The 24,709-nt window shown below is 37.3% G+C and overlaps 1 protein-coding gene across 1 annotated transcript in view; it reads left to right on the top strand.

The window, feature by feature from the left end:
• ZSWIM6 (zinc finger SWIM-type containing 6) overlaps nucleotides 1-24,709 on the top strand; it is a gene marked incomplete at its 5' end in the record, with an annotated part of 123,945 nt that overhangs the window by 13,820 nt on the left and 85,416 nt on the right. The gene's annotated exons all lie outside the window — the stretch shown is intronic.

Below are 24,709 nucleotides of genomic sequence, written 5' to 3'. Positions count from 1 at the left end.
CCTTTTGCCTCTATTCACTTATCATTTTAGTCTATTTTCTTTATCATTAAGCTCTTTTACTTTCTATACACACACACAAACACACGCAGTTTTTTCCTGAAACATTTGAGAATGAGTTTCATGGGGATATTTTCTTATGAAACGACCATAGAGACAGTACAGTGGCCATCTGTAAATTTAACACCGATGAAACTTTTAAAACTAACTTACTCTTTATATGCCAGGTTTTTTTTTTTTTTTTTTAAGTTGATCCAGTAATGTTCTTTATAGGTTGTTCCCCCCCACCCCCTTTTTGGTGATTGAACCCAGACTAGAATCAAGTATTGCATTTAGTTCTCTCTGTTTAGCCTCCTTTAATCTGGGATATTTCCAAAGACCTTATCTTTTGTGACAGTTGACATTTTAAAGAATAGAATCTTCCCTCTCTTTCTAATGGGGTATTTCTTACTTGGGTTTTTCATGATTTGATTCAGGTTAGGTATTCCCTGCCAGAGTGCTACATACTTAATGTGTTCTCCAAGGATACGTATCACATCTGGAGGCACATGAAATCCACTGCCCCTCAGTAGTGGTGTTAACTGTGATCATTACTTGGTCAAAGTGTTTTCCAGGTTCTTCACTATATATTTTTTCCTCTTTGAACTAGTGAGCATTCTGTAGGGAATATGAACATATCCTGTTCCTCATCAAAATTTCCCCTAGACTTGGCATTTACGGGTGATTCATGCTTGAACTAGTCTTCCCTATAATAGTTGCAAAATGTTTTAGTCATCTATATGTATTTTTTAAGTTTGGTGTTTTTTAATAAAAATTCTAGTGCATTTTTTTCTTCTCTAGTAGTAATCCAACAGCTATTTAAATAAAATTCTTATCTTACATTGTTAAACACCTTACATTTACAACGATTCATTCTGATTCAGTTAATAAAAATGAGATTTGGGGGCTCTTGGCTGGCTTAGTCGGTAGAGCATGCAACTCTTGATCTTGGGGTCATAAATTCAAACCCCATGTTGGGCCTACAACTTACTTTAAAAAACAAAAGCGGGATTTTATTGTCCATGCCACGTCTGTCATGTTGAGAATTCCTTTCAGGTACTGAAGATGGCCTCTTTAGTTCCTTTGTAACTTGATGATGGCTCCTGGACAGGTTAGGTATGAGCTTGGTAGATTTTAATATTATCATTGGAGGGGACTGGGGCCATAGGAGACCTACATTTATAATATGCAGTATCTAAAGGACTGCTAATTTATGTAGGACTTCCTTAATCTTTTAATTTATTAGTGCTCTAGTTATTTTCCCGAGTTAACCACCATTTTGGTGATTCTCTTAGGCTATTTTATTTTAAAAATTAAAGGGATGCCAGAAATACATGAAGGGTATATAGAATGTAGTCATAGTTCATTAAGTGTCTTCATATTTTATAACCTCTTTTGCTTCAGTTGATGGTTTAAAAGGGGCATCACATGTTTGCTTTCTGGGTAGCTTTGTGCTTCTTAATGACTATGGCTTGTGCCTCTGACTGTGGCTGACTATGTTACTAGTCATGGGGAGAGGAAGATGAGATACTGTGAAAAATTTACTACAGGTCCATTGCTACCATTATAAAACCAATTCTCAGTAATTTGGAGAAAAAGTTAACTTCATTTCTTGGGTTTGTTACTATCATTTTGTGTTTTGAGATGGAAAGGAAGATCAACCTCAAGTTAAAAACAACCTGTTTGTGGCTAGAGGGACATTGAGGTGTTGCTGCTCATTTGAGGTGCAAGCTCTGAGACATTTAGTGAATGCCTACTTTGTATGAAGCACTGCTCATGCAAGTTAGAGAGAGTAATGAGGTGCTTCTTGACTTAATCAGGTGGCATGATTACTTTTTTTTTAAAACTGGATAGATAATCTCTTTATTGCTGGTTGGTATGTTTTATTATTTTATTTTTTTTTTTCATCGTGATAAATTACTCTGCAATCCCCCTTCACCTATTTCACCCCTCCCCCCATTCACCTTCCCTCTGGTAACCATCAGTTTGTTCTCTGTAGTTAAGAATCTGTTCCTAAGTTTGTATGTCTTTTTCCCCCCTTTGCTCATTTGTTTTTCTTAATTCCACATATGAGGAAGATCATATGGTATTTGTCCTTCTCTGATAGACTTACTTTAATTAGCATTATATACTCTAGCTCTGTCCATGTTGTTGCAAACGGCAAGATTTCATTCTTTTTTTAATAGCTGAAGAGTATTCCATTTTATGTATATACATATATGTGTACACACACACACACACACACACATTCTTTATCCATTCATCAGTGGATACTTGGGTTGCTTCCATAGTTTGGCTATTGTAAATATGCTACAATAAACATTAGGGGTATCTTGCTTTTTAATTAAAATTTATTTAAAAAAGCAAATCAAGAAATAAACAATTGAACTAATAAGCTGATTTTGATTGGAAATGTGTACATTGACTTTATTAATATATATCACAGTTAACTTGTTTCACATGACTTGTAATAGTTTTTTTCTGTGGTGATGTGATGGAGGAAAATTTTAGATTTCTTGATACAGTATAGTTAATGACAATGTTTATAAGGTGGATGAAGTAGAAAATGTAAAGATGAAGGAGAGTGGAAGAGAGGTGGGGTCACAATCCGAGGTCCTCGATTTTTCTATAAAAAGTAGTTGCGATTCTAGCGTAGCATATAAAGTTAGTTTGAGCATAGGGAATGCAGTGCTCCTACCTGTCTTTTAGATTGGTAGTCTAGATTGCAGTGGCAAGATGGCAGAGACAGGCAGGGAGAGCTCATCCATTAAGGTGAGAGGTAAAGCCTAATTTAGAGAAGGGCTTTGGGAATAAGGGTGAAAAAATATATAGGAGAGGGAATGTAGAGGAAAGCATTTGCAAGACCCGCTGTGGCCAGCATAATTGAAATGAAGGAGTCTAACATGGCCTGGAAGTGGTACTGCTCTGACAGGAGATGAATAAGGTTCAGGTGGATAGAAATATGTATTGTACTTATGGAGATAGCTAGCCAACACTTGTGCAGGGAGGACTGGTCATCAGAAGAAAACAGATGAAGATACAGATTTGAGAGCTTGCTCTGTGTTTGTGTGTGTATACCTGTTGTGTGTGTATTTGGTGTGTTGTATAGTACAAAGTGTGGCAATGGATGTTGTTCAGAAGGAGGAAGCCTTATCGGTAATAAGACCTGAGGACAGTCCAAGGACAGAGCCACTCCATTGCTCAGCTCCAGTGGGTAGCAGTTTACATTGTCATTTGTGTGATTGGCACCCCAGGATTTGTGAAGTGGGGCAGATCTGTATAAAGGGCATGTCTTTGTGCATCTTTTTGGTAAGGGCAGATACAAAGTTTGAGTCTCCTACTCAGACTTAGAATGATAAGTGAAATGTACTGAGAAAATGTGTTTTGAAAGATTGATGGAGAGTGATGCCAGTTAACTTGCAGAAACCAAGTTAAAGGGGTTTTATAGAGTACTGTCTGATATTGTAGAAAGGTCAAAGAGAATGAGGCCTGAGAAGGCCTTTGTGCTTTTCATTTATGAGATTACTAATTACCTCTAAAGGAACCCCTGGCCATGGAGTGTTTGGAATGGAAGCCAGATTGCAAGGAGTTAACAGTGAGAAGAGGAGAGATTGGAAGCTCCTTGAGGAAGCAACATTATTGTGACTTGATTTTATGAACTATATAACATCATAGAATATTTCTAGATGAGGTAATTTAAAAAAAATAAATTTGTAGAGGTGCCTGGGTGGCTCAGTTGTTTGGGCATCTGCCTTTGGCTCAGGTCATGATCCCAGGGTCCTGGGATTGAGCCCACATTGGGTTCTCTGCTTAGCAGGGAGCCTGCTTCTCAACTCTTCCTCTGTCTGCTACTCCCTCTGCTTGTGTTCTCTCTCTCTCTCTCTGTGTCAGATAAATAAATAAAATCTTAAAGAAAACAAAAGCAAATTTGCATTTTAGTGGCGCCTGGGTGACTCAGTCTGTTAAGCATTGGCCTTCGACTCAGGTTCATAATTCCAAGGTTCTGGGATCGAAACCGAGGCGCCCCCCCCCCCCCCCCCCCGCCGCCATCCCTGCTCAGTGGGGAGCCTGCTTGTCCCTCTTCCTCTGTCCCTCCCCTGCTTGTGTGCTCATTCTCTCTCAAATAATAAAATGTTAAAAAAATCAAAATAAATTTGCATTTTAGGTATTATTTTGAATTGTTGTAGTCATGTTTTCGTAATTTTCCTCATTTTAACATTTTCTCAACATTTTCTTAAAATAACTTAAGGAATTAGTATTCTCAAGTTTTATTTTCTTATCTCATTAAATCATACTGATTTAAAATATTATGTTTCCCATCATATTCTGTAAGGTAGTTTGTGGTATTCTCAGTATACATCTATAGATAATGAATCACTTTTGTAAGACTATACAGTGAATTTTTCAGACCTTACATCCCTTGATATTTCCAGTGGAATCAAATCATTTTCTGATCTTGAATGCGTATTTATGTAGTTGAAGGTTGTAGTTAGTAATGATAGCTTACATTTCAAATAAATGTGAATATAGATTTGTGTTGAGGAAATAATACAAGAACTTTAGGAAAAAGGTTTGTTTGAACCAAGACAGTACTAAGTTGGGAGTTTATCTTGTACAGTCAATACTGGTGTTGCGGCAGGAGGGTTATGAGGGTTTAGAGGGAAGAATCTTATGATTTGCCAGTGATAACTAGCATCTTATGATAATTAGTGATTTTTTTTCTCCTGTATTGCTTAAACTTTTGACAATTTCAGCTACTTTCTTAATTCTCCTGTTAAAGAATAACTTAATTAAGAGATAGCATGTGCTGACGAGGATATAAAATCAATGCTTGGTTTGCCTGGGAAAAGTTTTGGGTCTCCTTTTTCTGTTTTTGTTACTGGTTTTTTAGTCTTTTTGGAGACTTGGCTAAGTCTGTAGTGGGTTCCCCCCTCCCCCCCTTTTTTGTGAACTACATTTGCCATTCACAGAACAGAAGCAAATAGCCATTTTTAAAATTCATGTCTTCAAATGTTAATTTGATGCTTTGAGGCATAAATGACCTTTCTAGCCAGCCCAGACTTGTCAAACAAAGGAATGATAGGAACAAGCTGCTGTTTGTTCTAATACAACAGGCTGTTTTTCACAGAGAATTTCAAAACAATTTTGCTTCCTCTTCTCTAAAACATGAAACTTCAGCCTGTGCTAGGTTTGAATTTAGAAAGAATTGTGTACACACAAGTGGTTAAATGGAATCCCAACCACCTGTGCAAAATGAACCATAGGCTTCAGTTTATAGAATCTACAGATGTGTGTAGGAAGTGCATGCCTAGCTTTTCAGCCCAATGTTGGGCTCAAATATAGTGAATCACTGGGTTCACAGTGTTGGAAGCCAGAAAGGAAGACCAAAAACAGTAGGTTAGCTTTTCTTTTATTCTTGTTGCAAATTAATTGAAATGAGTGAAATGAGCTGAGGCAGTGTTGTGGAATGACTGCTGGGCTTGGCACCTAAGGACTTTGATTCTCATCACAGCTGGCTAGCTAGCCTTGGGCTCTGATGTGTCATCTAACCTTCATGAGTTTCTTGATCTGTCAAATGGAAATAATACTGCTTGTTCTAGTCTATTAACAACTCTATAAGGATGTTTGTTGAGAGATACCTATGATACAGATGTGGAAGTGTAAACCTGTTGTACCTTTGTCTCAAAAATTGTGACGTTAATTTATCCCCAATATGTTCTAGATGTTGCCCACTGATACCAACTCCTGTTTTCTGGTTATGTTAGGAAGTAGATAAAAAATCTGAGTTTTAATTTTTCATTGGGTTCTCGTGTTCTAAAATAAATGACCAGTAATCAGGAAGCTGACAAAATAAAAAACAGTCTACCTATAAATACAAACCACCCCTTCTTCTGTACACTTATCCCAAATAGTTTAGCATCCACTTACTTCCTTTGAAAGTTTCATACTCTGCAAAGAAGACTGGAACACATGCTTTGTTTTAGTGGATTGTTTGTTTGATTTTTCCTCTTAGGTATCATGAAAAGGCAGTACAGAAGGAAATAGCTCATTTTTTGTCAAAGCAATTTTTGGTCATTAACCCAAAGAAGCTTAAAATAGTCACCATTACATCCTGGAAATTTGTTTTTAAGTTCATACTGCTAGTACTGTAATAACAACAGATTTCTATCAAGTATGTTTTTCTTCTTGCGTTTCATTCCTGTCTAAGCAAGAAATAGAACATTTCTGCATTAATTTATATTTGGGGATTAGGTTTGATTCTTAGGGGTAAGAAAATCATTTGGAAGTTTGATAATTCTAGTTAGGAAAAGACTTTTTATTTACAGGAAAGCATGTGTGGCATGTAGTTCTACTTGAAAAGGGAACATGATCCAAAGTAATAGCTCAGCCTCTTGACCAAGGTAATAGGATTGGTTTGTAGACTTAGCTTTACCATTTAGTTATGGGAGGGGTTGGGAGACAGATGTGAAAAGGAAGGGAAGGTTTTATGAAATCAAATTCTTGTACATTTCACAGGATACTTGAAGTTTTTACCACGGTTAGAAAACAAATACAACTTAGGTTTTATAATTTATGATGAGCTTCTATATTTTATGAAAATGCTGTGCTCTTAAAAATAATTTTTTTTAAAGATTTTATTTACTTATTTGACGGAGAGGGATCACAAGTAGGCAGAGAGGCAGGCAGAGGGAGAGGGAGGAAAGCAGGCTCCCTGCTGAGCAGATAGCCAGATGTTGGTCTCGATCCCAGGACCCCTAGATCATGACCTGAGCTGAAGGTAGAGGCTTAACCCACTAAGCCACCCAGGTGCCCCTTAAAAATAATTTTCATCTGCGTTTAGTAAATGGTATTTTCCCTTGACATAATTCTATTTCTAGGACCCCAGTATTCAGTTGGAGCAATTCTGTGAAAAGACCCTTGTGCTGGGAACCAGAAGATACCCATGTTCTGGACAGAGTCCAGCTAATAACTAGTTGTTTGACCTTGGGTAATTCACTTGATTTCTGTAGACCTTTTGTCATTTGATAAATGATAGAAAATACAAATAATTAAGATGTCTCAAGTACCACTTAAAATCTTACTATTTTTGTCCCTGGGGAATGTTATTAAAACGAGCAGTGGAACTTAATTTTAGGTATAAATTCAAAATACTGTATTTGTTTTTCCCTTGAAGAGTTTTCATTTAGCCAAATGGATTGATTTAAAGTTTCTGACCACAGCTGCTACAGAAATGTGTGCACAGCTACTGTTTTGGTAAACACAGACTAGTAACCAGATGGTAGTAATACTTTAAAAAGTTAGGCTATATGGGCTGGGAACCATCCAAATGAAATTTTCAGTGTTTTGCCTAGGTGCATTGGATTTAGTATATACTAAATGAGTTTCAGTGTATTTTATTACTGCAGTGGCTAGAAAGAACAAATAGAGTATTATGTGGAATACAAATAATGCTTATTAAGCTTGCAGTTGATTCCTTCTGATAGATGTTCCAAATTGCTGTCAGACTATATTTACTTACTCATAAACAGATGTGCTTTTGCTTTAAATCAGGATAACTATTGCAAACCTAGTTATGCATATTTTAAACAACTGTTAAGGATTACATTTTAAAATCGTTGATTAAATAAGAGGCTGATTTATTATGTTTTCTAAGGTTGTTGGTTTGTGGTGGGTTTAGATGACAACTAAATTTTGTTTTTGAAATGCTGATTAAAGATGGGATATCATCAACTAAAAATTATTTTCTGGCCTGTAGTCAATAATGTATAATTAAGAGGAACAATTAATTATCATATTAAAGAAACTTTAGTCACTATTTAATGATCACCAAATGAGATGTTGGTAGCAATTTAGACATCACCTGACCAGTGTCTTAACTAAACAATACAGTGATAGTAATCTTAGTCTTAAATTTTACAGGTTGATAATGTTGGAGAGTATTTTCTCCAATTTTGGTTTTTCTTCCTTACATGTATGCTGTTGTTAGAGTTTATTTGTTAAAATCTTTGCTAGGTAGGTGCCATACTATTCATTAAATATATAAAGCTTCTCTAGCCTCCGATCAGGACATTAGTCAGGCTGTGAACTAACTTATTCTTTTTTTTTTTTTTTTAAGACTTTATTTATTTATTTGACAGACAGAGATCACAGGTAGGCAGAGAGAGGGGAAGGGAAGGAAGCAGGCTCCCTGCTGAGCAGAGAGCCTGATGCGGGGCTCAATCCCAGGACCCTGAGATCATGACCTGAGCCGAAGGCAGAGGCTTAACCCACTGAACCACCCAGGCGCCCCTGAACTAGCTTATTCTTGCAAGTCTTGGTTACCCTCAACTCTTTCCTGGTTTGATAATTGGTTCTCTCTCCTTCCGTGGGTTGGTTTATATGCTAGTTCCTACTAATCCCATATTACTTATTTCTGGCATTCATGCCCACATGCGTTCACGACAAATACTTATTGAGTCATCATTATCATTAGGCATTATGCTGGGACAAATAGGTGACCGTAGTTCTCTGGAGCATAACCTCCTAGTGGGAAGATAAATGCTAAATATATAACAATTTTAAAACTGTGGTTGTGATACAGTGCCTGAATGTGGAGGCCCCTTAATGGTTTCTGCCCCTCAGAGATAGGACTAGTTTATGATAATATAAAAACAGTGTAACTGGCCTGTCTTCCCAGGTTTTAATGATTTTCAACCTGAAATAACCTTGATGGTTTTAATTGTATCAGCCTGCAGTCATTTCTACTGCCCGTAATCTAACTTGTGTTTTGCCAGTTGACCAGAAACCATTCTTAGATCTTGCCCTGCTTACCTCTTCTAGCTGAGAGGAGGGGGAAGGCTAAGAGTATGAACATATGCATCAAATCGCACACACTCCCAACTACATTAGCTGCCGTAGAGTTACACAAAAAGCAAGCAAAAAAGATACTACAACATGAGGGAAGGGAAATAGAGGCTCTAGGGTTGCATCAACAGCCTCAAGCTTGTAAAAGATACTGTGGGGTGAATGGTAATGGACATGCTGTGGTAGATTTATTTTTTGGATTGCTGGAACCTAAATTTCTCCGTCTGAGGGAAAATCAATCAATTTTTAATTAAAAAAAAATTTTTTTTAAAAAGATTTTATGGGCACCTGGGTAGCTCAGTTGGTTGGGCAACTGCCTTTGGCTCAGGTCATGATCCTGGAGTCCTGGGATCAAGTTCCACATTGGGCTCCCAGCTCCACAGAGAGTCTGCTTCTCCCTCTGACCTTCTCCCCTCTCATGCTCTCTCTCACTGTCTCTCTCTCAAATAAATAAATAGAATTAAAAAAAGATTTTATTTATTTATTTGACAGAGAGATCACAAGTAGGCAGAGAGGCAGGGAGGAAGCAGGCTCCTTGCTGAGCACAGAGCCCGATGCGGGGCTCAATCCCAGGACCCTGAGATCATGACCTGAGCCGAAGGCAGAGGCTTAACGCACTGAGCCACCCAGGTGCCCCTCAATCAATCTTTTTTGTTTTGTTTTGTTTTAATTTTGTATCCTTGATTGTAGGGTTCCTCCAGCTGAGGGCTGCCTCCCCAGTTAGACCATCTCTGCTGACCTAAGTCCCTTTCATCCTTCAAAGACCCATTCGCAATTTCCTTTCTTCCTGATTTTTAATTTTTAAATTTTTATTATTTTTTTAAAAAGATTTTATTTATTTATTTGACAGAGAGAGCTCACAAGTAGACAGAGAGGCAGGCAGAGAGAAAGGGGGAAGCAGGCTCCCCGCCAAGCAGAGAGCCCGATGTGGGGCTCTATCCCAGGACCCTGGGATCATGACCTGAGCCTAAGGCAGAGGCTTAACCCACTGAGCCACCCAGGCGCCCCTCTCAATCAATCTTTAAAAGTTTATGACCAGATTTTGAGGCCTCATGTTTTGGAATTCTGGGTAAAAACAAGTGGTTCAATGCCAGTCAGTCACTGTGGCCACTGTATCTACATCATACCAACAGGCCTAGTACATACAAAACCAAGATCCACTAGTTGCCTTCTGTAACCAAAGGCAGTTTTCGTTAACCAGCATGGATGATTGATAAAGCTAGCATAACCTTAGTTATTCATCTGAGCATGTTATGTTAATCAAAGCAATACTAACCGTGGCAGAATGGTCCAGATGATTGTGCCAGTGTGGCACTTTTAATTTTGTTAACACATGCATTAGTTCTTCATCATACATCTAGTATCACCTAGGTTTGACTAGTGTAATATTGCTGTTTAGGGTGCTTCTTAACTATTGAATATTCCCAGCTTACTGCTTATTATGAAGGTTAATGAACAAAAGCAATTACAGTCTGTAATATGAGGTCTCTAGAGCTTAAGTCTAACCCTTTCTCTTCACCCCTTTTAGAGGCTTCATTCAATGACATGTAGTACCACAATTTATAAGGAAAAAGAAAAGAACTATTTTAATATTAATTAATTAAATATCTTTAATATTTAATATCTTTAATGAGTTGATAAGAGAGGGACTTGCTAGAAATACGACTTTTAACATAAGTATATAGACTTTCCAGAAAAACAGCAACTCCAATATTCTGGGTTTACTAATGACTGTTAAAAATTTAGCACCTCTCTCCCAAGACCCTCTCCCCACTATGGCAACCTAATGTAAAATCATATCTTGGAGTAAAGGAGCCTAGGATTCAAAGTAAATTGCTAGCAATTACAGGCCCCAGAAACTTGTTATGTTCGATTATGTTCCTCTGAGTCATGATATTTTGGTTTTCAGTATTCTGTATGCTACTAATTTGGACCCTCTCCTACAAACAACGCCGGGGAAGAGACCTGATAAAACATCCCACGTTTTTCAAGGGGAATAATTTAGAATGATGCTGCTTAAGAGTGCCTAATAACAGAACAAACAGGCAATGAACAGCATATAATTCTGCACATTATGCAGAGACATTAAATATACATATTAGTAAGGTAGCAGATGCTTTGGTTCTGAAATTGACATGTGAAATAGCGGTCTTTCTCTGCAGGGCTCTGCTCTAGCCAACTCTCCTTCACATGTAATGAATAGCTAATTTCAGTCCTATGGTCCATAGGAGACTGACGGGGAACTGGGAAGAGGAAAGCATTCCAGCTCTAAGAACAGCAGGATGTGCTGAGATGTGCTTTTTAATGGAGAAGCATTTTAGAACTCTTGGGGGTAAACTCATAAAGAGGGTTGGGCATGTGTTTTTGTATTTAAATTAAGAAATTATTAATACAGTTAGACAACCAGGAGTCTGGCAGCTATATTGCAAAAGGAAAATCAGAATTTGGTGACTGAACTTAAGCTCAGAAATATCTTGCACTTTTCATAAATTACATGCTAAAACTATACTATGTCTGAATGGAGCCATTTATTAGAAATAAGCATCTGAAAATGTATTCAACTTGTTAAAATTTGGGACTAACTTTTAAAACCAGCTCTTTGCCAGCTTTCTGCCACGTGGCGATTTCCTTGCTGTATGAGATTTCCCTGTGTCCATAATTCATTCATAAATCTATCCATTCAATATCTGTTGAGCATCTGCTGTGTACCATGATGTTGCGGGAGCCCAAAAATGAATAAAATCAACCTCCACCCTCAAGCAGTTCATAGTCTGGTGGAAAGACAGAGTTATAAATGCTGTAACTGAAATGAAAATAAGGATTTTATGTGTGGAGACTTGAGTTTTTAAGCTAGAAGCCTGCTTTTTTATTGTGAAGTATAAAATACATATTGAACAGTACATAAAACATATGTCTGCAGTTGAACAGATACTTATAGAGCTACGTTTTATGCATTTTTTATGTTTGCTTTCATTCAGCGTTATGGGATTGATCTATATGGTTGCCTGTAGCGTGTTAATTGCTATATAATAATATATTTTATATCTCTACCCTACATTGGGTTCCTTCCAGTTTTGGGGTATCATTAACAATGATGCAAAGAGTTGTTGATTATGTATCTTGGTAGGTGTGTACAGACAGTTCTCTAGTGCATATATACCTAGCAATGGAAGTTGAGTCACAGAGTGTATATAGTTTCAACTTTATTAGGTAAGGACAAACTATTATTTCTAAGTGATTTGTCCCCGTATAAAAAGACTTTGGAGGGATTCCTGATATTGGTGTTTTTTGTTTTGTTTTTTAAGATTTTAAGATTTTTTAAGATTTATTTGAGAGAGACTGTGCACATACATAGGCATTCGCTAGGCGGAGAGGGAGAAGGAGAAAGTGAGTCTTAAGCCGACTCCCTGCTGAGTGTAGAGCCCCACACTGCCAGATCTCACCAACCTGAAATCACCATCTGAGCCAAAACCAAGAGTTGGACGCTTAACTGACTGTGTCACCCAGGTGTCCCAATATTGGTGGTTTTCTAAGTTAAGTACTTTCTCATAGAATTTGGTTTTCTTATGAGAATGTGGTAAGGATAATTATATGTAGCTAACATATAGTTCAGAATATTTTTTCTACCTAACCTGCTTTGCAGGAGTCTTCTTGAAATAGCAGATCATGACTTAATATTTTACTCTGGTAAATGGAATAGTCTTTGGCAAATTGAGGAGTATGGGAAAGATCTTTGAGACTAGAAGACATGCCACAGTTACAAGAACAGTCTATGTTCTTCATAGACAATGCTATGAAGAAAAGGCGAGAGAAAAGAGCTAGAGTGTGTTCAGGATACAAAAAGGTTAGAGGTTTTAAAATGTTGACCTCAGGGGTGCCTGGGTGGCTCAGTGGGTTGGGGGCCTCTGCCTTTGGCTCAGGTCATGATCCCAGGGTCCTGGGATCGAGCCCCACATCGGGCTCTCTGCTCAGCGGGGAGCCTGCTTCCTCCTCTCTCTCTGCCTGTCTCTCCGCCTATTTGTGATCTCTGTCTGTCAAAAAAACAAATAATTAAAAAAAAATGTTGACCTCACATTTTGAAGTGTACTTATATTTTAATCTCTTTGAAAAAGAGGACTGATTTGGTAGGGTACTCTCATTTGAAAAACTGACAATTCTTTGGCATGAGGCCCAGGTCTTTAAAGATTTTGTGTGAAATAGAAAAATGGCAGCCTCCTAGGTTCTATTCGTTGGAGGTGGTGTGGGAAAAGTACTGATTTTTCATATAGTAGGAGACTAGATAATAAGAGGGAGTGGGTATTCCATGTAACCAACCCATTACCTTCCCAGATGGAAGAATGTCGTGAATATTAGGACAATTAGCAGAGCATTACTTTAAAGATACTAGGGAAATTCAATTTAATTTTTCTTGGCCTCCAAATCCATTAGAAATATGAATTGTTTTTGTTTTTAAATTATAGTGAGTCCCTGCTTTTACAATCTGTATTCCTACTGAAAATCAAGATCATGGAAGCTTTTGACCTCTGCTCCATGGGCATGAAGACTAAAAACTGCTTTTAAAAAACTGTTTCCCCCAGGTTTCTCTGAGACCTGAATTTACAGGGTGCTTGGGAGTTTGCTTTTGTCTCCCAGTATAGCAGAACATGTCTGAGCATGAATGTTTGGGATGTTCAGATCCAAAGCTATGCTGGTTGGCTGAATAGGAAGTTTTCTGTTCTATTCAGTTCAATCCAGTGAACATTAGTGCGTGTCAGCCATGTGCCTGGTCCTAGTAGGTACTGGGGACACAAAGATGAATAAAACAGTTTACAGTCCACTGGGACAGACAGGCATATAAACAATTCACTGTAGTGTTGTGTGCTAAGAGGCTATAATAACAATCTGCAGAAAGTACTTTGGTGCATAGAGGATAGAACAAATACTTTTTGTGTGGCAGGTGGTGAAGTTTTACATAGTAATGATCTTTGACTTTGTGGATGATCAAATTTAAAATAGGTCATAAAGGTGACTGTGACTTTTAGAGGGAGGAGAAGGAGCATATTTACTAAAAGAAATTGCATGAACTGGGTGAGTTTTTCTTGTTCATCTAAATTATGAACAATCTATGTGAGATTTTGTGTAAAAATTAAAATTTCTTGCCAGTTTAGGCTATGATTCCATGTTTGAAATTGTTAGTCTTTCCTTCTTTTTTCTTTCTTTCTTTCTTTTTTTTTTTAAACTCACTGAAATACATTTACTCACAACATTTGGTAATCCGGCAGACTCACATTGAACCCCTCCTGAATGTAAAGATAAGTTCAGGGATAGACTCTAGTCAGTCTGCCTTTCCTCATTTAAGAGATACTTAAGGCCAAATCATCTGTGTTCAGAAGAGTATATGGAAGGCTTAATGAACTTAGTCCTAGCTCTATAGGGCGGTGATTTTTAAGACTCCCCCTCCATGTTTCACATGTTTGCAAAACAAAATTTTTGTAAAAAAAGTAGTAATAATCTGTGCAGTTGGATATTACTGTCTGAGAGAAATGAAATAGTGGTGGACATAACCTTAAATATTACCTAGTTTAGCTCTCACATTTTATAGTAGGAAACTAAGTCCTGATTGGTTAAATATCTAAAGCCATGGGCTGGGGTTGGACGAAGAGCAGGTGCCGTGCAAAGCCTCTGGCTGTGCAGGTCCAGCCTGTTTGATATGGTTACTATTCATGATTTCTGTCTGCCATTGTTTGTCACAGATCAGTCTCATATTTACTGCACTCAAGGTTTAGAAAACCTAGCTAATTAAGCTAAATTGGAGACAGTGTGGTATAAATGAGATTGCGTACGTGACCATACAAGGATTGTGCTGGCAGAGGAGAGATGATAGAGTTGCTGGTGGGCAGTCTGAAAGAAACTGTTGAAGGAATTTGGAACCTCAGAAAGGCACATAGGGCCTAATCTGATACACTTAGAGGCAGTAATACAAAAACATTGAACCAAGAAGTGTATGGGAGTATGGTGAGAACATTGGTCATGTGGATGTCCGAATAAGCCTATTTTAGGAACAAAGAAAAGGTAAGACAGTAGTTGGCCTAGAATTGAATGAGTCTAGTCTTGACTTAGGGACTTTGAGGTATTCTGAGAAAATCATGTGGTACCAGGAGGAGTAGAGAGTAGAATGCAGGATATTTTGACATTATATACTTGTAATACCATTTGCAAGGGGAATATGCTGGGAAACCTCATTAAATGGTGAAACTGTCACCCTGACCGTCCTTGTAACCAAGCATTTTTTCCCTCTTTGAATCCCCGTGGCCATTCTGTAAGATTTCTTTTTGGCATTTACATTTAAGAATATTGATTCCTGGTAAGTGTTCTGTTTCATCCTGGGTTCATCCTCATAATACAGTAGAGTAGTAACTGAGAAAATAGTACCTATCCTTATAGGATATACCCAGGATTTATTTTCAGTCATGATGGTTTCCAATGCTAAGTCATACAAACTGAGTTTTATAAGAGAAACCTTTTTGTTTGAGTTCTAGACCCAGTGTTTAGCATATATAGTTTGCACATTGACTTTTCTTCAGTGTTTAATATTACTAAAAGGTGCACTGTAAAGTATTGTTTATTAGGATTATATAGCTTTTTAAATAATTGTTTTTATTTTCTAATTTACTTTATTGAATTTCCAGACTTTTAATGCTTTTTTATTTGATTGTTTTAATAGTCTAGGTTTGAATAAGGCCATTTGTACTATCTCACAACTCTCTTCTGCTTAAGTCATCCCAGTCTGGATCTCAAAAGGTGTTCAGTAGTTGTGATGGTGGTGGTGGTGGTGGTGGTATTTTATATGGGGATTTTGTTGTCATAGTTCCAAGAGTCACATTCTTTGCGTAGCTGGGACAGATAGTGATGCTGACTATACAAAGCTTTGTGGGGGAGCCACTCCATCCTTTCCATACACTTTACCTCTCTGCATGTAAGTATGGCTATTTTAGGACAGGAGCAGATATGAAGCAGATGTGGGAGGGCAGTCTGAGTGAAATACCTGTCCACTGATTGATCTCTAGGTGTGATTCAGGCAGTAACCAAAAAGGAGGGTTGACTGGAAGTGTGAACAATCATTTACCTCTCTGCCACTTTAACTGAAAAGGCACAGAGATGGGCTGGGGTGCTGAACATCATGGACTGACTGCTAAGTACTTCACTGGAATGAAAGAACACTTTGTTTTTTAGAAACATCATGTGTTCCAAATTGGTATACCTCTACTGCTTCTTAGAAGCTCTGAACCTAGTAGCATCCCATAAGCCTCTTGTCTTCTGACATCCTCAGCTGCTTCTTTGTCTTCCTTCTTTCTCTCTGCTGCTCTTCTTGGATTATCTTTTCCATTCACTTTTCCCCCTCCAACAGTTCGGTAGTATCAGGTGGGAAGAAAAATGGCGATTTGCTCAAATTCTTCTATGCCCCATCTATGAAATGGGTATTGCTGAAGGTGGGAGACATGGATGGCTGTGGATGGTTTGAGTTTGACTCATCAGCTTTCCCATTCTGCTGGGAAGGGGAAAGGGTGGCAACAAATGGTGACACATCCCAGAGACTTGAGTATTTTCGCTTGAAATGATTTATCATTGTATGATTTACTAAAAAAAGAAATCATTAGTATCACAAATAAAGGGTGCTAAAAAAGTATGCAGTCTACTTGATTGCCACCTTTAACACATTTTCCCTCAGTTGGGTTAATAAAGCCCTCTGACAGTTACAGGCTGCTGTTGGTAGTTGTTTTTTTTTTTTTAATCACTTCCTGGTACTCTAATGGTTAACACTTCTGTGAACTTTAAATGCTTGACCTGCATAATCAGCTGATGATTATTGTTGTTACTAATATTTACAGGACCTCAAAGTAGTAAGTAGTATAGAAAGCAAATACTACCCTTACCTCATGAACTGAGAAAAAATGATTCATGAAGGTGATGCTTGAGCCAGGGATAAGCCAGCACTCAAGGGAGAAATAAATAAGGGCAGGGAGGAGGAACCCCAGGAAACTTTGCTTGCCATTGGTCATTTTGGGAACACTTAAGTGGTGAGGTATATTTCTTAGAGCTATCTATAATTTTACTTCATTCAGTTGCGGTTTATTTATTTAAAGATAATGTGGTTCCATGAAGTCTGTTTCCAGGGACTATAGTTTGAAGCTTCTGTTACCTTAAAAGTATGCTGACTCCCTAAGACTGACCAGCTGGCTACTGTGCTTGTTGTCATTGTGATCAATAAAAACTGATTTGATTTAGGAGTGATTTATCCTAAGTGTTAACTGCTTACAACTGCACCAAAGAGGCAGTGGTTTGCATTTTGGCTTATGCTCAGTTTGGGAAACTTGAGATTCCTTCCTTAGTCTTTTCAGAAAGCCTGACTAGGAAACTGGCATCAAGGCAGGAATGTTTTAGTTAGATTCAGGAAGTCAGGGTACAAATGTTAGAGTAATTTAGATTGATAGACTAACTAGACTATACGTGTTTTTTAAAAAATCATAACTGTGCTTCAAATTATAATCCTATTAAGTACATTTTTAAAAGTTTGTTCCTATTTCAAGACACCTGTAATAAGTAGAAGTAATAAAACCTTCTATGGGTTCTTTTTATCTTCTTTTGATTTCTACAGTGACCTTAATTTCTCAATTTTATAGTTTTTCAAAAACAAAATTTTACAATGCAATAAAATGCCCCCATGAAAGGAAAGGTGGTTTTAAAAATTCACCTTGGTTACTTTTGTACGCTCTGGGTGTTTGGGAATTTTTTCTTTTAAACTCAGAACTTGACCTTACAGCACAATTAAGTAAATAATTATTTTCATATGAAATCAAGTATTTCTCACTGAGGAAGGATATAATAAATTTAGACTGAACTAATTTACATTTAAAAAATAGTTTAATGCTGACCAGAGTTAGCACTTTATAAGTATACTTTTGATAACTTATAGCTTAGGCTTGTCATAGTGATGGATTTTGGCCAGTCTTCTCTGCTGGAAATACTATATTTAGGTGTGGCTGTTGAGCCTAGGCCAACTTTAGTGTTTTGTATTTAGAACAGACCTACTGTTTTTATTATTTTTGGTCACGGAAATAATTAGAAAGTTGAAGGAAGTACCTTTATGTTGAATTTTTTATACTGTTATTTTATACCGAGGTGTGGTAACTAACCCATGGCATTTACTGTAGGAATCTTAAAAAAAAATCCTAATATTTGATTTCGAGAGGTTTTTTTTTGTTGTTGGTTTTTTGTTTTGTTTTGTTTTTTGAGAGAGAGAGAGAGAGAGAGAGAGAGAACATGAGAGGAGAGAAGTCAGTGGGAGAAGCAGACTCCCTGCCGAGCAGAGAGTCTGTGTGGGACTCAATTCCGGGACTCCAGGATCATGACCCGAGCCCAAACAAAGGCAGTCGCCAAAGCAAGTGAGCCACCCAGGCGCCCAATTTTGAGAGCTTTTTATGAACAACTTGTGGCTTTTAGAAAATGAGGTGCATAAAATATTTCAAAATCTGAAGGTGTTTTAATCATAATGTGGCATTAACTTTGGTCTGGTAGTAAGGGGGACAAGAGTATTCAGAATTATGTGCTGTCTGCCCAGGTGGGTTTCTCTTAATTATCTTTCCTAGCATATATAAACTTCTTACTTTTGTACAGGGAAAAATACTTTATTCCAGAATGGTAATAGAGATAATGGAAACAGTTCTTTTAAATGGAGGAAGGGTAGATTTCTTAATGTAACATTGGACTTTATTAACTAAACTTGCTTTACATTGTAGGCCTTGAATGGGTGACATACTTTCTGCAACAGTTTTTAGAAATGGCTGTTTTCTAGATTTGGAAAATAAACGTAACCTTTTAAAAAAAGATTTATTTATTTTAGATGGTGGTGGGCAGGGGCAAAGAAGAGGGAAAGAGAGAATCTCCAGCAGACTCCACTGAGCACCAAGCTGGATGCAGGGCCTGAGATCATGACCTGAGACAAAATCAAGAGTTGTACGTTTAAGTGGCTGAGCCAGCCAGGTGCCTTAGATGTTACCTTTAAGTTTGGAATTTTATAGAGTGAAAAATTAGAGCACTTAAAAAATTTTGTTTAGTTGGCAGGCGCTTTTATAAGGTAAAACTTAAAAAGATAAACTTCCTCCTAACCCCTTTTATAATTAAATATATGAAAGGATATAATAGGTGTATGAATTATAAAGCAAAACAATAAATTTGTGTACCCACTAATCACCTTAAAAGTATAATATTACTGGTACCTTTGGAGCCCTTTATATATCCTTCTCGGACGCCTTTACTTTACTTCCTACCTATGAATAATTTCCTTGACTTAATTTTTTTCCATTTAATATTCTGCCTATGTCTTATATACTGTAACTTGCAGTTTTTAGTTTTTCTCCTTTAAAGTAGTACATTGTGAGATTCATCAAAACAGATGTGATTGCATTTTCCCCAGAAATAGGCAATCTTAAACAATCCTAAACAAACAATCCTAAAATATGTATAGAAGCACTAAAATCCTCAAATAGTAAAGCATTCTTATGAAAGAAAAGCAGAGTTAGAGCCATATCATGGTCCCTGATTTCAAACTATATTACAGAATTATAGTAATCAAAATAGTATGGTATTGGCATAAAAGCAGGCACACTGATAAATTGAGCAGAATTAGAGAGCCCAGAAATAAACTTACATATATGTCAGTTAATGGCAAAGGAGCCACGAAAATGCAGTGGAGAAAGGATGGTCTCTTCAAAAAATGGTGTTGGGAAAACTGGGCAGCCACATGCAAAATAATAAAATACCATACACAAAAATAAAATCTACCAGAGATTTTTGTGTAAGACCCGAAACCATAAAACTAGAAAACATAGGCAGTAAGCTCCTTGACATTGGTTTTGGTGATGAGTTTTAGGATCTGACTCCAGAAGCAAAGACAACAAAAGCAAAAATAAACAAGTGGGACTATATCAAACTACAAAGCTTTTGCACAGCAAAGAAAATAATTAACAAAATAAAAAAGCAACCTTTTAAAATGAGAGAAAATATGCAGATCATATTTTTTAATTTTAAAATGATACTTACAAAGAATTCCTACAATTCAGTAGCAGAAAAAACTGATTAAAATGGGCAGACGGTATGAATAGACATTTTTTCAAAGAAGACAAAAAATGGCTATCAAGTACATGGATACTCAAAATCAGTAATTGCTAGGGAAATGCAAATCAAAACCACAATGAGGTATCACCTCACACCTGTTAAAATAACCATGATCAAAAAGACAAAAATTCTTGGCAAGGATGTGGAGGAGAAAAGGGAACCTTTGTGCACTACTGGTAGGAATGTGAATTAGTGCAGCAACTGTGGAAAACACTGTGGAGGTTAGTAAAATAATTTAAAAATAGAACTATTGTATGATCCAGCAATTCCACTACTGGGTATTTTTCCAAAGGAAATGAAAGCTAACTCAAAAAGATTCATGTTCATTGAAACACAATTTATAATAGCCAAGATATCTCTCTCTCTCTCTCTCTCTCTCTCTCTCTCTCTCTCACACACACACACACACACACACTCACACACGGCATATTCAGTCATAAAAAAGAGAGAAATCTTGCCATTGATGATAATGTGAATGAACTTTGAGGGTATTATGCTAAGTGAACTAAGAGAAAATCAAATATTGTATGGTCTCTTCTATATGTGGAATCTAAAAAAAAAAATCAAGCTTATAGATAAAGAATGCGTTGGTAGTTGTTTAGCGGCGGGGGGAGGTGGGGATTGAGCTAAATGGGTGAAGGGGGTGAAAAGGTACAGACCTGTTTAAATTGAAGAGTCATGGGGATGTAATATGTAACATGTTGCCCGTGACTGGGTATTTGAGAGTTGGTAGGAGAGTAGAATTTAAGAGTTACCATTACAGGAAAAAAAAATTGTTAACTATGTATGGTTAGAATGTTAACTGGACTTACTGTGACGATTGTTTTGTAGTGTATACAAATATTGAATCGTTAGGTTTTACACCTACACCTGAAACTACTATATGTCAGTTATACCTCAGTAAATGAAAGAACAATCTCAGATGGATTGTAGTCCATTCATTTTCACAGCTGTGTAGTATTGTACCATATGAGTATTACTAATCCACTGCTGATGCATATATAGGTTGCCAGTTTTCTATTACAAAGCTGCTTTGAACATTTTTTCATGTCTCCAACATACAATTGGCCACACATTTCTCTAGAGTCTTCCTATCCTTTCTCTTGACATGGAAAGCCCTGTTAATCTTTAAATTGTAATATTAGGAATTTATATTAAAGTGGCCCAGAGGATCTTGGTGGCTTAGATATTTGTGACCTGTTTGCTAGGGCCTAGGTAATAACCATACTAAGTAACCATATCAAGTTTAGGGGGATTTTTTTTAAACTTTGCTTTTTGAAATAAGTTCAGATTTACAGAAAAGTTGGATATTCCAACTTTTTGGTTGGAATATCCAACCAAATTCCCATTTGCTATTTACCTGGCCTCCCCTAATGTTAATGTCTTACATAACTGTGCTACTTCTATCACAATTTAGAGATTAACATTGGTGCAGTACTTTTAAGTAAATAAAGTACAGACTTGATTCAGATTTTTCCAGGATTTCTACTAACATCCTTTTCTTCTTTGATAATCCAATCCAGGATACCATAATGCTTTTATTCATTGTGTTTCCTTCATCTCCCCTAATCTGTGACAGTTTATTGGTCTTTGCTTGTCTTTCATGACCCTGCCACTTTTGAAGAGTACTGGGCAAGTACTTTTGTACAGTGTTCCTTAATTTGAGTTGTTTGATACTTTCCTCATGATTAGATAGAGGCTGTGCATTTTTTGCAAGAATATCACATAAGTAACAGTGTTACACACTGCATCATTTCAGGTGGGTATGTTGATATCAACATGACTTATTATTGGTCATGCTAACCTTGATCACTTGCTTAAGGTGCTGTCTGACTCATTTGTCCGCTATAGGTTGGAGATATATTTTTTATTTTATAGAGATTGAGGCCCAGGGCCAGGGAAGGGGCAAAAGAGGAAGAAGGACAGAATCTCAAGCTGACTGAGCACAGAACTCGACACAGGTCTCTGTCTCTAGACCCTAAGATGACGACCTGAGCTGAAACCAAGAGTCAGACACTTAACTGACTAAGCCACCCAGGTGCCCCTAAAGCCGCAGGTTCTTTGCTTTTCATTACAAAGAAATCACTAAACCCCAAGCCACATTCAGGAGGAGGAGAATTAAACTCCACCTGTTGGAGGGAGGAGTATCAAAGAATTTGTGGATATATGCTAAAACCACCAAAGTTACGTATCTGGAGGGGAAATACTTTGAGATTGTGCAAATATATTCTTTTTAAAGCTTTACCCACTTTACCCACTAATTGTATAATGGTCAGTGTATCATGCCTGCACCAAATATTGCTGGAGTTGTTCTAAGTATGGTTTTTATTTCCTTCAGTCCTTTTACATTATTAGTTAGAATTCTTCTTTAGAGAAGGTGTGTCCCTTTTCCACTTATTTATTTATTCAATAATGTATATCGGTATGGACTCACATGAGTTATATAATCTAGGGTTATTCATTTTGTTGCTCAAACAGTTGCAGCCGGGCTAAGAGAACTCTTTCAGGATGGGACAGTTCCCTCAATTTTGTCTAAGCACTTCCTTTCTGGCACTATTAGTATTTTCTTCATCCTGGGCTTAGAATCAGCTATTTTTCTAAGAAGCTTTGCTTCCTTTTATTGGAAAATGGTATTTAGAAACCAAGATCTGGGTGTGTCTAGTTCTCTTGAAAAAAGATGTTTGTCTTAGAGATCATAGTGCCTGGGGCGCTTGGGCCACGGGGGCGGCTCAGTCGTCTGCCTTGGGCTCAGGTCATGATCCCAGGGTCCTTGGATGGAGTCCCACATCGGGCTCCCTGTCCTGCAGGAAACCTGCTTCTCCCTCTCCCACTGCTTGTGTTCCCTCTCTCACTGTGTCTTTCTCTGTCAAAGAAATAAATGAAATATTAAAAAAAATCATAGAGCCTTATGTTATTAGTGTATGTTTATCTGAAAAGTGATTTTTTTTTCTGAGAGAAAGTGAGATTTGTGTGGTGACTGTGATAGATAAATGAGTTCACTTTCGTTACTGCTGGCAGTAGTGATTAAAGTAATCAGACATGCAGTTAGAGCATGTGTTTCTAGTAATGAGAAGTACTTTAAGAATTTACCTTTTTGAGTTTATGGCACTCTTATGGAAAGAAGTACTATAGTTGTTTTCTCTAATTAATCTAATTAATTAATTAATCTGGTTAATTTCTCTAATTTTCTCTGTGGGATACAGTTGGGAACAAACACGGACAAAAGGTGGGCTTTTGAAGCTACCAAGCTAAATCCACCAATTATCAAGACTCAAGATTAAGCACTTACCTCACAAAACAAAACCTCAGGCCTTTATTCAGAGGTCATTTACTCTTACTTATACACAGCTCTAAAAACAATGGTTATCTAGTTTCCAAACTCCTAGAGGATGTAAACCAGCATTTTAGAAGAACTTGGCGGGGGGGGGGGGGGGCGGAAGTGGGGATGCATCTATTAAGATAAATGGCAGCATGAGAAAGGGCCACCTGACTTCTGCAAGGAAGGAGAGAGAAAAAGAGCCTGAGCAGGCCCTAGGCCAGCAGGGCAGTTGCCCTTAGCTCTTCAGCTCTTCAGCTAAAGGGACAGTAACCCTGCTGAACAAGGCCTTGAGGGCATTATTGGGAGGACATAGCCTAGTAAATGTTCCTGATGGTAATCTTGAGCCATCAAGCAAGTATTAAATTAGATTTTTTGATACTGTTCAGGGAGTTTAGGAAGTGTTGATACATTTTTGAAAGATTTTCATCAACCTGGTAAAATGAAAATGCTGATTTAGGGAATCAGCCTTCCTTTCCTCAGTTTTTCTGGCTGAAACTTTTGTTCTGAGAAATTATTAAGAGCCAAAGTTTTTGAGCATACAGAACTACTGTTTTAGTGGGGCCATGAGCATGAAAATTGGATACTCATTTAATCTGATTATGCCATAGTTTAGTCTTTTAAGGTATCAACTTTTCATTTCTGGTTTTCTCCCTTAAACATACATTATATCATTAAGTATGGCTGTCATTTTTATATTAGGAGAATTCAGTTTCCTAGGAAGATTTAATGTATCAGAGGCATTCTCAAAAAGAATGTGTAAATACAATTTTTGTATATTTATTTAGGAAAAACACCAAAATTTCTTTGAGGGAGAATCATCAAAGAGAATAAAGTGGGATTCTTTAGTGTTTTAGAAAATAATTTAAGGCTAATATTTCTCTGGCCTGCCTAGTTTTTTCATTTTCTTGTTTAACAAAATGCTGAATTTTGATACGTTTAAAAAAAAAAAAAAAGGTCAGCTTAGACTTGTGCACCTAGTAGACTTGCAGCACTGTCTCCAGAGGAAGAAAGGATTTCTTGGCTCAGAGTAACTCCAGATATCCCCAGTTTGTTTATAAGTGGTCCAGGTGGAGTTTGGGGTTGCTGGGGGAATATAGCTGACCCAGAAGAGATTCTCTTTAGCCTTTTCCAATGGAGTAAAGGATAAGGGAATGAGGAAGGTACAGATGTGTTTAGCAGAGGTTGAAAGTGTGGAAAGAATTTGAAAGAACAAATGCTAAGAGAGGGAGAGAAGTGAAAGAGAAGGACCAGGTAGACTAGTAAAAGATACTAATGCAGCTATCATTTATCATGTCTTTATACCTCTATTTTACAGTCCTAACATTTGTAGGTTTCTGAAGCAGGGAAATAGGTTTC

Source organism: Martes martes, assembly GCF_963455335.1.
Source record: "Martes martes genome assembly, chromosome: 5".
Taxonomy (NCBI): Eukaryota; Metazoa; Chordata; class Mammalia; order Carnivora; family Mustelidae; genus Martes; species Martes martes.
Note: the sequence above shows the minus strand (reverse complement) of the source record. Positions and strands in the feature narration are given on the sequence as shown.